This window comes from Saccopteryx leptura, chromosome 4, assembly GCF_036850995.1.
Source record: "Saccopteryx leptura isolate mSacLep1 chromosome 4, mSacLep1_pri_phased_curated, whole genome shotgun sequence".
Classification (NCBI taxonomy): domain Eukaryota; kingdom Metazoa; phylum Chordata; class Mammalia; order Chiroptera; family Emballonuridae; genus Saccopteryx; species Saccopteryx leptura.
This window is the reverse complement of record NC_089506.1, coordinates 28,632,474-28,645,163: the sequence shown is the minus strand read 5'-3', so window position 1 is coordinate 28,645,163 and position 12,690 is coordinate 28,632,474. Positions and strand designations below refer to the sequence as shown.

The following is a 12,690-nucleotide window of genomic DNA, read 5'->3' as shown; positions in this document are numbered from 1 at the left end:
TTTGTTGGCCAGAACTAGCCACACGTCTCCTGCTAACTTTAAGGGGGATGAGGAACATGGGAAGCAATTGAAATATTTGAACATTTCTGTTTCTTCCCGAGACTTTATAGAAAACCCCTTACTTTATGGATAAAAGTCAAAGAGCTAACAATTATAAAGCTGGCATTTGAATATAATGCTACGATTGAGGTTACTGGGCCTCACAATATCCAATTCTTACCTTCCTTAGCGTATAGGCAGTTGGGTGGGGCCACATGACTTGTTTTGGCCAGTGAAAAGTGAGAAGTAATGACTGACATAGTGAAAGCCATGCTATTCTTCAGGCTCTCTTCTAAACTGCCGTAGAGATGACCAGCCTGAGTACATGAGAGACAATGTGGAGGAGAGGGCCCTGGCCTCCTTGACCTGTGCTGGACATGTAACATGAACAAGAAATACACACTTGTGCTAAAGCCACTGGGATTTCATGATTCCTCCACAGCATAAGCCATCCTATCTTAACACAAATACCTTCTCTAAAAAACATATTCCACGAAATATCAGTTTCTGGAGAAGCTTGAAGGAACTGTTTTTTAAATGTAGTCCAATGCATTTTGAGAAAAGTATCACCTCTTTGATATTCATACTACACTTGAGCATGTGAAGGTTCTGAAAAGCCTTGCACAAATAAAATCCTTTAAAATTTGTACAATCAGTGTTTCACACACTTGTTTCACCACAAAATTTTTAACATTTACTTTCATATTTACTTTGTTTATTTAAAAATATATTTTACCGTCCTTTGAAACCTCTTTTGGGACGCACTACACTGTCTCACACTATGGGTTCAGCCCAGGTAATCAATAGCTGATGGCACCATTCTCCTGTGAGATTATACTCTACACCCTGGGAACAACACAACTATCACTCTCTGTGCTGAGGGCTGGGGGTTTTCCCTGTGAATTAATATAGCTTGTTATTCAACATTTAGCCCAAAGTCTTAGACACCAGCATAATGACAAGCACTTTTTTTTCTCTTTTAACCAGATTAGTTTCTAAATTGTCATCTTAAATCATAATTTTTTTTTTCAGACAAAAGGACTTACTTAAACTGAGAATGAAGTGTCAGATCTCAAGCATTGGGATAGAGAGAAGACCCAGGCTGAGAAACTGGGGTAGGGAACTGGGGCACTGGAAAAAGGTTTGGAAAAGTAGAGAGGCTAATTACAAATGAGATAAGCCAAAGACTATGTGCAATCCTTATTTTTCTCTCCCATCAAGACCTACTTATAACGTTAGTGGATTCTAGTCACTTACCTAGCCAGAAGATGGGGTAATGCAAGCCTCAAGGTCAGCTTGACCAAAATGGGTTACCTTGTTTATTTAAATTAACATGTCTTTTCATGTGTAAATATCCCTCAGTCATGAGCCTCGACCCAGAATCCTAAGAGCCATACTGGCTCTCTTAATGGTGCTGGACAGAACGGTGGTGATGGCTTCATGCCAGGCTTGTTAAAGGCAACACACCTAAGGGCCAAGTCTGGTTTTCATTCTTATCAGAATTGGAAAACTGACTGTGTTATTCATAGAACCTTCTTTTCTCTCCATGTGTAGTTTCCTAGACATCTTCCCTCAGATGTTGATATAATGCACCAACTTACCTTTAGGGAGGTGGCTTCGTGCACAGCCACCTCCTTCAAATTTACAACCACCACTACTTTTCTTCTGGTCACTTTCTTCAGCTTTTCCCCACTTCTTCTTCTCCTCCCCCTGCCCCCACCCCACCCATAATAAATGAAGGGTCTTAAATCTGAAAATTAAATCTCCTTTTGGCACATGGAAGATAATCTTCTCCCGAGCATATTTTCACTTGACTCAGAATAGCAAATCATTCACTATGCACTTTTCTATCATAATAAAAGCATGATCTATGTACACAAGCTGTCACAGACAGCTTTCTTCATTCTTCATTCATTTCTTTTTTCATTCTGATGTTATGGAAAACAGATATGCCTTAGAGGAAACACCTGTTGGAGACCTTCGTAAAAGAAAAGGCTGGAGAAGACCCACTTCATCATAAAGGCATCCATCTGGTGTCCTTGCCAAAGCAAAACCCGGTGCAATTCCGTTCACCATCCCTTAACTAAAGCTCCCTCCTGCCGTATGTCTTGCAAATGACATGATCCTTGCAGAATTATACCTTCCTAAAGAGATTAATAAATCATCTTTGAGAATGTGCAGCATTAGCAGTCTTAGGACTTGGAAACAAGGATTATAACATAAAGGCTGATGCTATTGGAGGAAAAGGTAGCCACAGGGCACCATCCAGGTCATTCAGGACAAAAGGAGAAAAGCCACATCCTGGCCACAGACAGACGTTTTTTCAGGTGAAGAGGCTTTCTATGTAGCCTGGCAAGAAACATGGTGGGATTATCTAAGAGGGGCCTCAGCAGGACATGTTTGGGATGAAGATGGGTTTGGTTTACGGGTCATAAGATAGGCTTCTTATTGCATAAGCAACACGTGGTACTTTCACTTGGGATCATCCAAGAGGCATTGAAAGTTGAACTACCTTCCCCCTTTGAAAGTGGATAGCTCCAGCGTGCTGGGTGAGAACAGCTTTTCCAGCCAGTCTACTTGTGGATGTGCAGAGCAGCATGTGAATAAAGCCTCCAGCTGTCTTTGCTGCTGACCACCTTTCTCCGGGCTGCTTTCATATGCAGAAAGCCCGTCTTGAGAGCACATGTTTGAACACGTCCCAGCTGAGAAAGGCAGGCTCTTTCCTCTATGCTGTGTGGAACTATTCTAAAGAGAACTTTTATTCTGTGATGACCACAGCAATTTATCCTGTATGAATCATACCACTGAATGGGAAATATAAGTTAAGGACAATGTGCCTTCAGTTTCCAGCGGTGGCACCTGACGAGAGAAAGAATAAGCCATGCGGAATCGCCTCTATTAAGAAGGTAGGGTAGGTTTCAGTAACGGGTCAGTATTTTCTCCAATTTACAGAATTGACTCAAATTATTCTTGAAAATGATCTACTAATGGATCAATGGATGAGCTCCTCCACTGTTCACAATATCTATTAGGAAGTTCAAAAGGCACCTATTATTATTTTTTTTTTACAGGCCCCATTTTTGGATATGTTAGCAAATCCTGGCTTGTGACTATTCTATTTGAAACCTCCTTAAAACTCCATAGGCGGCTTGTAAGTTCTTAGGAGAGAGTTTTCTGGCCTGGATGCAGAAAAATATATTATTTGCCCCAGAACTGAGCTAAATAAAAATAACAAGTTTCATAAAGTCTTAGCATAGAGTGAATAACAAGGCCCTTGGCTGAGGGTTGGGGAAAAAAGGAAGAATGTGTCCTAGTGTTCAAGAGTTTCAGTTGGTTCAAACTTTGGAAAAAACTAATGTAACAGTCTCCTGAAGGTCGTAATCTATCGCACCAAAACTAGAGGAAAAACCCTTAGTTTCAGGATGCCTTTCGTGCTAATGAGGATTTTGTATCTTGAAGGCTACAGCTGCCTTATCTCCAATGACTTTGGATATAGTGACAAGGCTATTCCGTCCATACTTAACCAGAAAATACTCATTTATTGTCTATTCTGACCACCACCTTTTGTGAATTAAGAAAAAAAAAATCACTGAATATTTGGAAATGTGAGGGCAGCTGTATAATTGGTGCTTCCCACTCTATCCTCATCCTTTTCTCCTTCCCTCCCACCCCCTCTCTCTAAATCTTACGCACAGAGACAGGGCAGGGAACATGTAGGTTTACAGTTGTGAGTACATGAAACAGCTTATTCTTGTGTTATTAACTATTGTATTGTGGAAAATGTTCTGTAAACTTACTTTTGCCCCACCCTCTTCATACATCCCTATATACCTACACATGTGCTATAGTCCAATTTCAGAATATGAGCCTTTGTGGCCACATTTCGACTTTATTTTTCTGGGTTTCACCTGGTTGCCATTTACTCATTACAAGGCATTATTTTTACCTTGGAGGAAAACTTAAAGTTTAAAAACAAGGCTAAGTTTTACAGTGCATTCCCCTAAGGAACCTGTGCATGAGCAGGTGGAAAGGGTTCCTGGGAGCTCTGGGAAACTTTAGGACCAAGCACCCACAAAGAATCTCAGGAAGGCAGAGAACACGGTCCCCCTTCCCCATCAGTGAGCCCTCGGTGAGCCCTTCCTTTGAAGTTAGAAAGGGAAGTGTGCACCAGGCTCTGCACCTCCCCTCCCTCCAGCTTGACCAGATATCCTTGCTGAGACTCCTTTACTGGGTAAACTGGGAGAAAACCTCCCATGCAATGTCATGGGATGTGACACACATTGGCAGCAGAATGGCTGTCTCTAAAGCACCACGCCCTCTGGGTTGCCATGTGGGAAAACCTTAGGTAAGGAGGGGACTAGGACTCCCATTGTGAGGCAGCCAGGGTGACTGGCTATTCCGGTTTGCTTAGGACAGGAAGCTTTCAGTACTAAACTTGTCACTCCAGTGTCACAATGGGGATCCTTTTCCCTCTTGAAACAAAAAACTCCATGGGAGGTAGGAAGACAGGGGAAGGAAAAATACACCTTGCAACTCCATGCCCAGAAAACTCTTTATGGTGTGCTCAGAAACCTGTACACATGTCTATGTGTTAAGATGAGTTTGGCTGATGTTCACTGAAAGAAAAAACAGTTGGGTGGCCGGAGCCCTATGTGTTTTAAGACAAGCCAGTCCCAGTGAATTATATCTTCCATTTTCCTTCTGGTTCCTGTCTCCTGATTCTTTGGCATATGTAAAGTCTTTTGGAAGCCATGGTGGAATTATAAACTTTAATAGTAAAGATAGTAGGTGTGATTTTTTTAAATCTGTAAATGGTATTTTTAAGATATCAAAATTTAAGATATCATTGTAATCAGTGCAATATTTTTTTCAGTCTACATAAGAGAACGTAAACTGTGTTCTAAGGTAAACCAAATCAGTTGTGAATAGTGTTCTGTTTGCCTTTAAATGCTGCTTTACAGATGGAGTCCATCAAATCCATGGCCTCTGTTTTCAATGTTTACAATTTAAAATCTCTGCAGAGAATTTTTTCCACCCTCTTGCTTAGAAGTTAAACCCAAGGTCAGAGTGGCCCCAACCCAGGTGAAGGCAAGAACAGGATGGTTCTAATAGATAAACCCACATTTGAGTTCACATTTGAGCATCTCTGCTAAGTTTTGCTTTATTTCTGATTTGTATAAGCTGACAGCTTTTTTGCAGGATATATTCTCTGAAAACATGCATGTAGGCATCTCATAATTTAAATTGTTACCAGATAGAAGATCAATGAGAAAAAAGAGAGAGAGAGAAAGAGAAAGGAAGAAAGGAAGGAAACTTTCCTTTTCCTCACCCATTCCCCAGATGGGCCCTCATTTAAATCCTTTTATATTTTCTGGATATTGCATTTGGGATTTTCTACAATGTGAGGACAAATGAGGCATGACCTCAAGCAGCAGGTACCTTTAATAAAGGCTGGAGTCTGTGCCTTGGGCAGAAGAGCCTGGGGCTTAGGGCAAGACTCACATCTAATTGGGAACAATTTCCTCATCCAATCTCTAGAGAATGAGGTTGTATTTTTAGATGCTTTTTCCAGCATCACCTAACCCTTCTAAATATCAAATGACATAGTGAACATAGAGGTTGACCTAAATGAAAAATATTTTCCTTCTATGCACAGGTAGGGTTACAGTCAGTCTCCCTGTTTCACGGACTAGGAACTGAACAAGTTAATCAGTTACTCTCTTACGTTTGCCCCAAAACATATTACTGAAACAAATGCAAATTACAAGTAAAGGGCTTTCTTTTACTTTGTGTTAGGATATGGAGGTGGGAAGTAGAAATTTGAAAAATCTGAAAACTAGCAGATCAATGAGACTGCTCATTTCTCATTATATTAATACCCTTTTTAAGGTTTTATGGGATTAAGCCTGGGTCAGAGACTAGCATGACAAAAACACCTTCCTTATGCAGTGGGGTAAGAGGCGTGGCCTGGGCAATTACTGCAATAACTCGCTCCAAAAACTTAGGACTGAAAAACTAGCATCAGCAAAATGTTACTGTGAGTGTACATGTGTGTGTGTGTGTGTGTGTGTGTGTGTGTGTGTGTGTGTGTATCTGCATATGTGGGAGGGAGAGAGGGAGGAACGTCAAATTGAAAGGCTATAAACTGTGCAGAGAAAATAAAAATAATTCCAGGGTAAGTGAATACTATTAGATTTTTTTACCCCTAGAAATAGGAAGTTATTTGTGACATCTTCTTATCCACATTCTTTAATTTTCCAAAATACCTGTGGCTGAATGTCAAAATGGAGACAAATGATTAGTGTGCTGGTGATTACAGATTTTTGGAAACATTGGAAGGACCTAATGATGTGTTGAGGGCTGTAGACTTTTAAAATTTCCTCACATCTGGAAGCCATCACTGGAAGGAAGCCTGTTGAATAAAGGCATCCTGAGTATTATAACATTTTACTTAGCACCAGTGACCTGTCAAGAAGCAGTGGAGATAATGGAGATGGAGGCCACTTGGGATCACTCATGACATGGAGCCCTCCTGCTCTATGTGTTACCTGATGGCTATTTTAAAAAAGTGGCATGCCTTAATTAAAGGTGAAAAGTTACAATTAGGGGTCTCTGGTGGGAAGGAAAAGGTTATGGTTAGCATTCTTTAACAAGAAGGAGTGATTAAAGCAGGGCAGTTTTTAGGGATGAAAGGTAAGAATCAGGCTTTTTAGTGGGAGACAGGAGTCTCAGGGTGAGGCAGCATTAATAAGGCTGGAGGGTCGTAAGCATGCTTTCCTAGACATTTCCTATGATTTAGGTTTTTAAATTAATGATGAATCAGAATAAGAGAAAAAAAAGTAGAATGTTCATACTGTTTTGTTCACCTTTAATTTAAAATTAGCTTTCTGTAACACATCAACTCCTTGACTGGTCTTTTGTGTGACATTCATATCTGAATTTCTTGCAGCTGAGGCCTTTCACTTTAAGAAACCATCTGAATGACTCATCTCTTACCACTACTACTTCAGAAGAAACTTTTAAAAGTCATTTTTTGCTTTTCCAATATTGTTTACTTAGTTGTAGCCACTTATAAGAGAGAGGAAAGGGGACAGGGAGAGAGAGGAGAAAAAGACAAGAGAAAAGAAAGGAAGAGAAGGCGAGAGGTGAGGAGAGGAGGGAAGGAAAGGGAAAGGAAGGGAAAAGGAGGGGAAGGAAGGGGAGGGGAGGGGAGGGGAGGGGAGGGGAAGGGAGGGGAGGGGAGGGGAGGGGAGGGGAGGGGAGGGGAGGGGAGGGGAGGGAAGGGGAGGGGCGGGGAGGGGAGGGGCGGGGAGGGGAGGGAAGAGAAACAGAAGAAAGAGAGAGAATAAGAATATAAATATGATTCTCCAAACTTTCTGGGAACTTTTCTATAAATTACAGTCTACAGAGATGTGTTGTAGAACTGGGCACCTGAAACCTGTATAAATATCTTAACTAATGTCACCCCAATAAATTCAATTTAAAAAAGTTTTAAAAATAAAAATCACCACACACACGCACCTTTTAGCAATAAAATTTTTCTGTCTCACTTAAATTTCTCCTTTACCATTGTGCAGGCTGATAGGTGAGTTTTGAGTTGCACTTTCTTGCTATGTCTTGCAGCAGATACAATACCACCCTATGGATAACTGCTAGTCATCCAGAAGGTATAAGTACATGCAGGTATTTCTTACTGCTCTTGTAAACCAAATGGAAGATAGTGCATTGTCTAGGGTTTTCAGCTAAGGGCTTCTGGCTATTATAGATCAGAATATACAGATACTTAATATAAATATAAATATTTATAATCTCATAATTGACATTATGTCATTGAAGAGTCTGCATGTGGGCACTCTTTATTCACCTCTACTTGTATAAGTTCTTCAACAACCTTTTAATCTAAACTCAGAAATTTCAGTAATAGGTTTTTTTGGGGTGTTTTTCTTTGTATTTTTCTGAAGCTGGAAACGGGGAGAGACAGTCAGACAGACTCCCGCATTCGCCCGACCGGGATCCACCCGGCACGCCCACCAGGGGCGATGCTCTGCCCACCAGGGGGCGATGCTCTGCCCCTCCAGGGCATCGCTCTGTTGCAACCAGAGCCACTCTAGCACCTGGGGCAAAGGCCAAGGAGCCATCCCCAGCACCCGGGCCATCTTTGCTCCAATGGAGCCTTGGCTGCGGGAGGGGAAGAGAGAGACAGAGAGGAAGGAGGGGGAGGGGGGTGGAGAAGCAAATGGGCACTTTTCCTATGTGCCCTGGCCAGGAATCGAACCCGACTTCTGCACGCCAGGCCGACGCTCTACCGCTGAGCCAACTGGCCAGGGCCAGTAATAGTTTAAAATGAGAATTATTGCTTTTACAAAATTATCCTAAAATAATTTTACCTATTTTTATCTATTATTTCCAGACATCTGATGTGATAAGGGTCAACTTAACTATCTAAAACAGAACTTTGCACTGCATGGTATCTACATTCAGTAGTTTATTCCTGCTGGGTGTTCAAAGCACAGTGCAATAGAAATTCAGTATCTGGCATCGTTGGTTTTCTTGGCTTTGTGCATGCTAAACCTGGTATTTCTATTGATACAGTATAAAAAAAAAAACAGAACTGACAGTGCATTTACCTTTCCTATTTTTAGTGAAGGGCCAGATTGTAAAAATGTGGAAGCTTTGCAAACCAAGAGGCAAAACTGATTGCATGTAGGTCATTGTATAGCAAAAGAAAGAAAAATGCTCAAACTTTTTTATTGAAAGTCTTCAAAATGCAAGAATAATAAGCATAATTTTTATATTACAGATCTACTAATGAAAAGGAAAAAATTTAAAAAGAATTTTTCTTAATTGGCATTTAAATTTAATGTTCTCTATTATCAAAATCAATTGCAACGGTTATATGTTAACACTGACCCTAATGAGATTTAGTATATATCATCTTTAAAAATGTTTTTATTTCACACAGACAGGTACTTCCAAATATTGATAGTATGCCCTAAGTATATGATTCTAATTGAGCATACCCATCAGTTAGAAGGCATTTATAGAATTCTGTTAGACTCTTCTCTCGATAGTTGCTTTTAGCATGTCATTATATAGCAGATTAATCACTTGCAATTTAAGGTTAGGTGGATACCCCTCAATAGCAGTTAAATGAACTTAAAAATATAAAAATTTCCTTTGCATTTGCATCAAGGTCCCCTCACCCCCCCAAAATAAAACTGCTGGAACTGAATTAGAAAATATGCCCATTGTAAATTTCTGTGGAAATAATTATCTCACTTTGTTTTAACTTGAAATCATAAAAAAATGTATAAAAAAGCCAGACATGTGATTGAAAGAACATTAACTGTCATTGTAATGACTTTATCATAGCATACATTTTACATATAAGCTCTGTTTTTTTTTTTTTAATTTTATGTTTTTGTTAAGAAAAATGATGAATTCTTCAGTGAATGCAAGTTTTAAAGCAACTTAGTATTCAATAGTGATTGATGAAATTTTTCATTCAGAAGAATTTTAGTAAAAAAAAATTACAAGAAATCTTAAACACTGCTAAAATCTTGAACTGCTTTGTGGTAGGGCAAGTCAGGATATGCAATTCCTGTTTCTGACAAAATTCACAGAACAAGCAATGGTGAAGTTTACAAGAGCAAATGAAGTTCCCTTTTGACACTAATGACTAAATAATTTATGATAAATTCAGTTATTATCTACAAAATTATATGCTAATAAATGATACAATGAATAAACAGTCTTTACATACCTTGCATTTCACAAGTTTTATAAATTTGTCTAAGCAAAAATTTTACCTATTCTTATCTATTATTTTTCATTCTGTTATCTTATGCATCATTTTTCTCCACATGTATTTTTACCACTATCAATTGTAATACATCTTAGCAGATTCCACTTCAGATTGTGCTGAATTAGTGTTTTCTCAACTTTTTTGAATATATTTTCACAGGTAGTTGTGTCATGTAGACAGACTATAGAGGAGGGTAATTTCTCAAACTCAGTAGCTCCTTTCATAAACAACTAGACAGTATCAGTTGCATTTGTCATCTCCAAAGGAGTCAAAGGAAACTACTCAAAATCATGTCTTTTTAAAAAATTGACTATTGATATTTCTCCCACTATCAACTCTTCAAGCAAATGTTTTTTGCAGAAAGGTTTATGATATTAAACAATTTTATCTTCTCTGAACACAATTCTTGGCTGTTTTAATCAAATATAACAATTTAATTGAGTCACTATCAGTAAATAACTTCCTTTTTCTTGGCTACCAAATGAACCACGCTCTTAAGTAAAATTTGGTTTCAAATTCTGCTGTGATGAAATAAACTTTTAATTTTTAAACCAGTGCTTTCCTGTGAACTAGGATTAGTGCCTAATCTGTCAATATATACTACATTCTTTTAGCACAGCTATATGGCCATTGTAAATTAAACATATGACTTTGCCATTAAAACCAATACACTCACAAGTGGTGGGCCTGATTTGGCCTTCAGGCCATAATTTTCTGAATCTTGAGCTAGACCAGACCCTGACAGACCAAAGATATCACATAGTCCCTATGGCACTCGTTAATGGTAAATCTTTACATGCATTATCTGTAATTTTAGCATGTTTTTTTTAAATTTTAATATTAAAAGTGGTAAATTATAGTTAAAAAGACCATTTGTGATGAAGAGATGGTTTTATATCTGCTTAAGGGATCACAGAAATTTTAATAGCAAGATGAAAAACAAGCTGGAAAAAACAGTAGCCCTGAAGAAAAGCACTTCCAGAATGGCAGTAAGGACCTCTAAAAATTTCCTCTTTCATAAAATCAGTAAGAACACTGGTAAATATTTTCAAATTCAACTTTTTTACAACCATGGGAATTAACCAAAAGCTTAAAGAATCCAAAGTGCTTAATTCAAGAAAAATGGCAGAATCTTGGTGAGTTTTGTGGCATTTTAACTTGCCTTTTTCCACCCCACTTTCTTCATCTCTACAGTAGCCTTGAAGTCCAACGGACTCATCATCAAGGTAGCCAAGAAAACTAGCAATCAAGTAACCACTACAGAGGGTAAAATGGATCTGAGCTTTTCAAAAAGCTCTATTCACAGAAAATATCATTTATTTCCTCTTAAGGCCATTCTCTCGAGAAAAATAATCAAAACCCTTGTCATTATTTGACGTGACTCCATTTTCTCACTGGGGACAGTTGGTTACTTTGGGGAATTTTCAAAAAACAACAACGATGAGCAGAATTGCTTAAAATTCCAGATACCTGAGGTAGAGATAACAGTGTGGCAAGCAAGAGGCAAACCAAAATCTTTAAATGGAAAAGCTAGAGAATAAGTCCGCTGGGGGTTTTGAACAATTTTGACTAATTTGTTCTAGGGACCTAAAAGAAAACCACATGTACATAATACCCAGGAACACTTGAGACATCCTTAATCCCTTCTCTTACTTCTGGCTGACCTTGAGACTCTGCACAAGCAGAAAATAAAGACTAAGGAAGATATGTAAACTTCTAGTGTGTTAAAGGCACTCTCCAACACGTACATAGGACCCTTTGGCACTGGCAGAGAGACTTAATGATTCAGGGAAATCTCAGTGCAGTCATTTGCTAACCACGAAGCTGAATGAGTAGAGGGTTCAGTGTCAGTACACAGCAAAGAAGATCGACATTAGAGAATTAGTTCAGGAAAGTTACTAAACAAACAGCAGAAACAGCAGCACACTCTGGGGCAAGGGAGGAAAGTAACTTCCAGAGTTGTCTCTACTATTATTTTCCTGCATGGTCAAATCCCCCTTCAATTTAATGAACTATAACTGCTCTGTGTACTATAATACATATAATTACTAATGGTAATTGAATAATCTAGAAGAAGTTATATTCAACACATTCTTCCACAAAGAATCAGTAAAATACCTACAACGTTTCTAGGATTATCTCTATCTAAATTATGTGAACAATAACGATGCTTAGGTAACTTCTAGGTAAACCTATGCAGAATAATTCATTCCAAGAGTTCTGACTCACTGAGGTTGAAAATATCTTGCAGTTATTATGAGTATAGCATGACACTGAAATTTATAGAGGATGAGGGACTATTGAAATTTCTTCCATAAGGCTTACAGAGAACCTCTATATAGTTGACTGATTTCCATAAGAACAAAGACCACGTATGTGTTCTAGCTTTCGGCGCAGTGTCTGGCACATTGAAAATACTGGAACATCCATTGAATTCCCAGTAAATATTTGTTGACTTACTGATTGAAGACTAAGTAACTGATGATAGACATTGATTGTATGTTTAGTACATGTGCTGTGGAAGCTAGCATATTGAGTGTATTCTTAAACTTGTCAAGTTTTGTTACCATATGTTATTGATGTAAGAAAGTTATAAGTCCAGACCACCACTCTTATTCCTAAGAAATTCAAACTCAAAAATAAAATTCAACTTTCTTACAGCTTTTACCTTCCATGATCTTTAGGGAAATTCATATCTATTTGTAGGTATGTGGTAAGTACAGTGAAATGCACCCCTGTCTAAAAAATGGGAAATAGATGGTGAAATTTAGTGTAATAGAATCCCCATGATGACTACCACTAGCTATATATGAGAGCAAGCCAAGGTATTATCTAAAGTCCCCAAG

General features: G+C 38.7%; 1 protein-coding gene and 1 non-coding gene across 2 annotated transcripts in view; one reads left to right on the top strand and one right to left on the bottom strand.

The window, feature by feature from the left end:
* KCNU1 (potassium calcium-activated channel subfamily U member 1) overlaps window positions 1-12,690 on the bottom strand; it is a 136,367-nt gene that overhangs the window by 39,802 nt on the left and 83,875 nt on the right. The gene's annotated exons all lie outside the window — the stretch shown is intronic.
* Window positions 8,496-8,633, top strand: LOC136404692 (small nucleolar RNA SNORA8). The gene has a single exon (XR_010751403.1). It is a non-coding gene; the product is annotated as a small nucleolar RNA SNORA8 (small nucleolar RNA).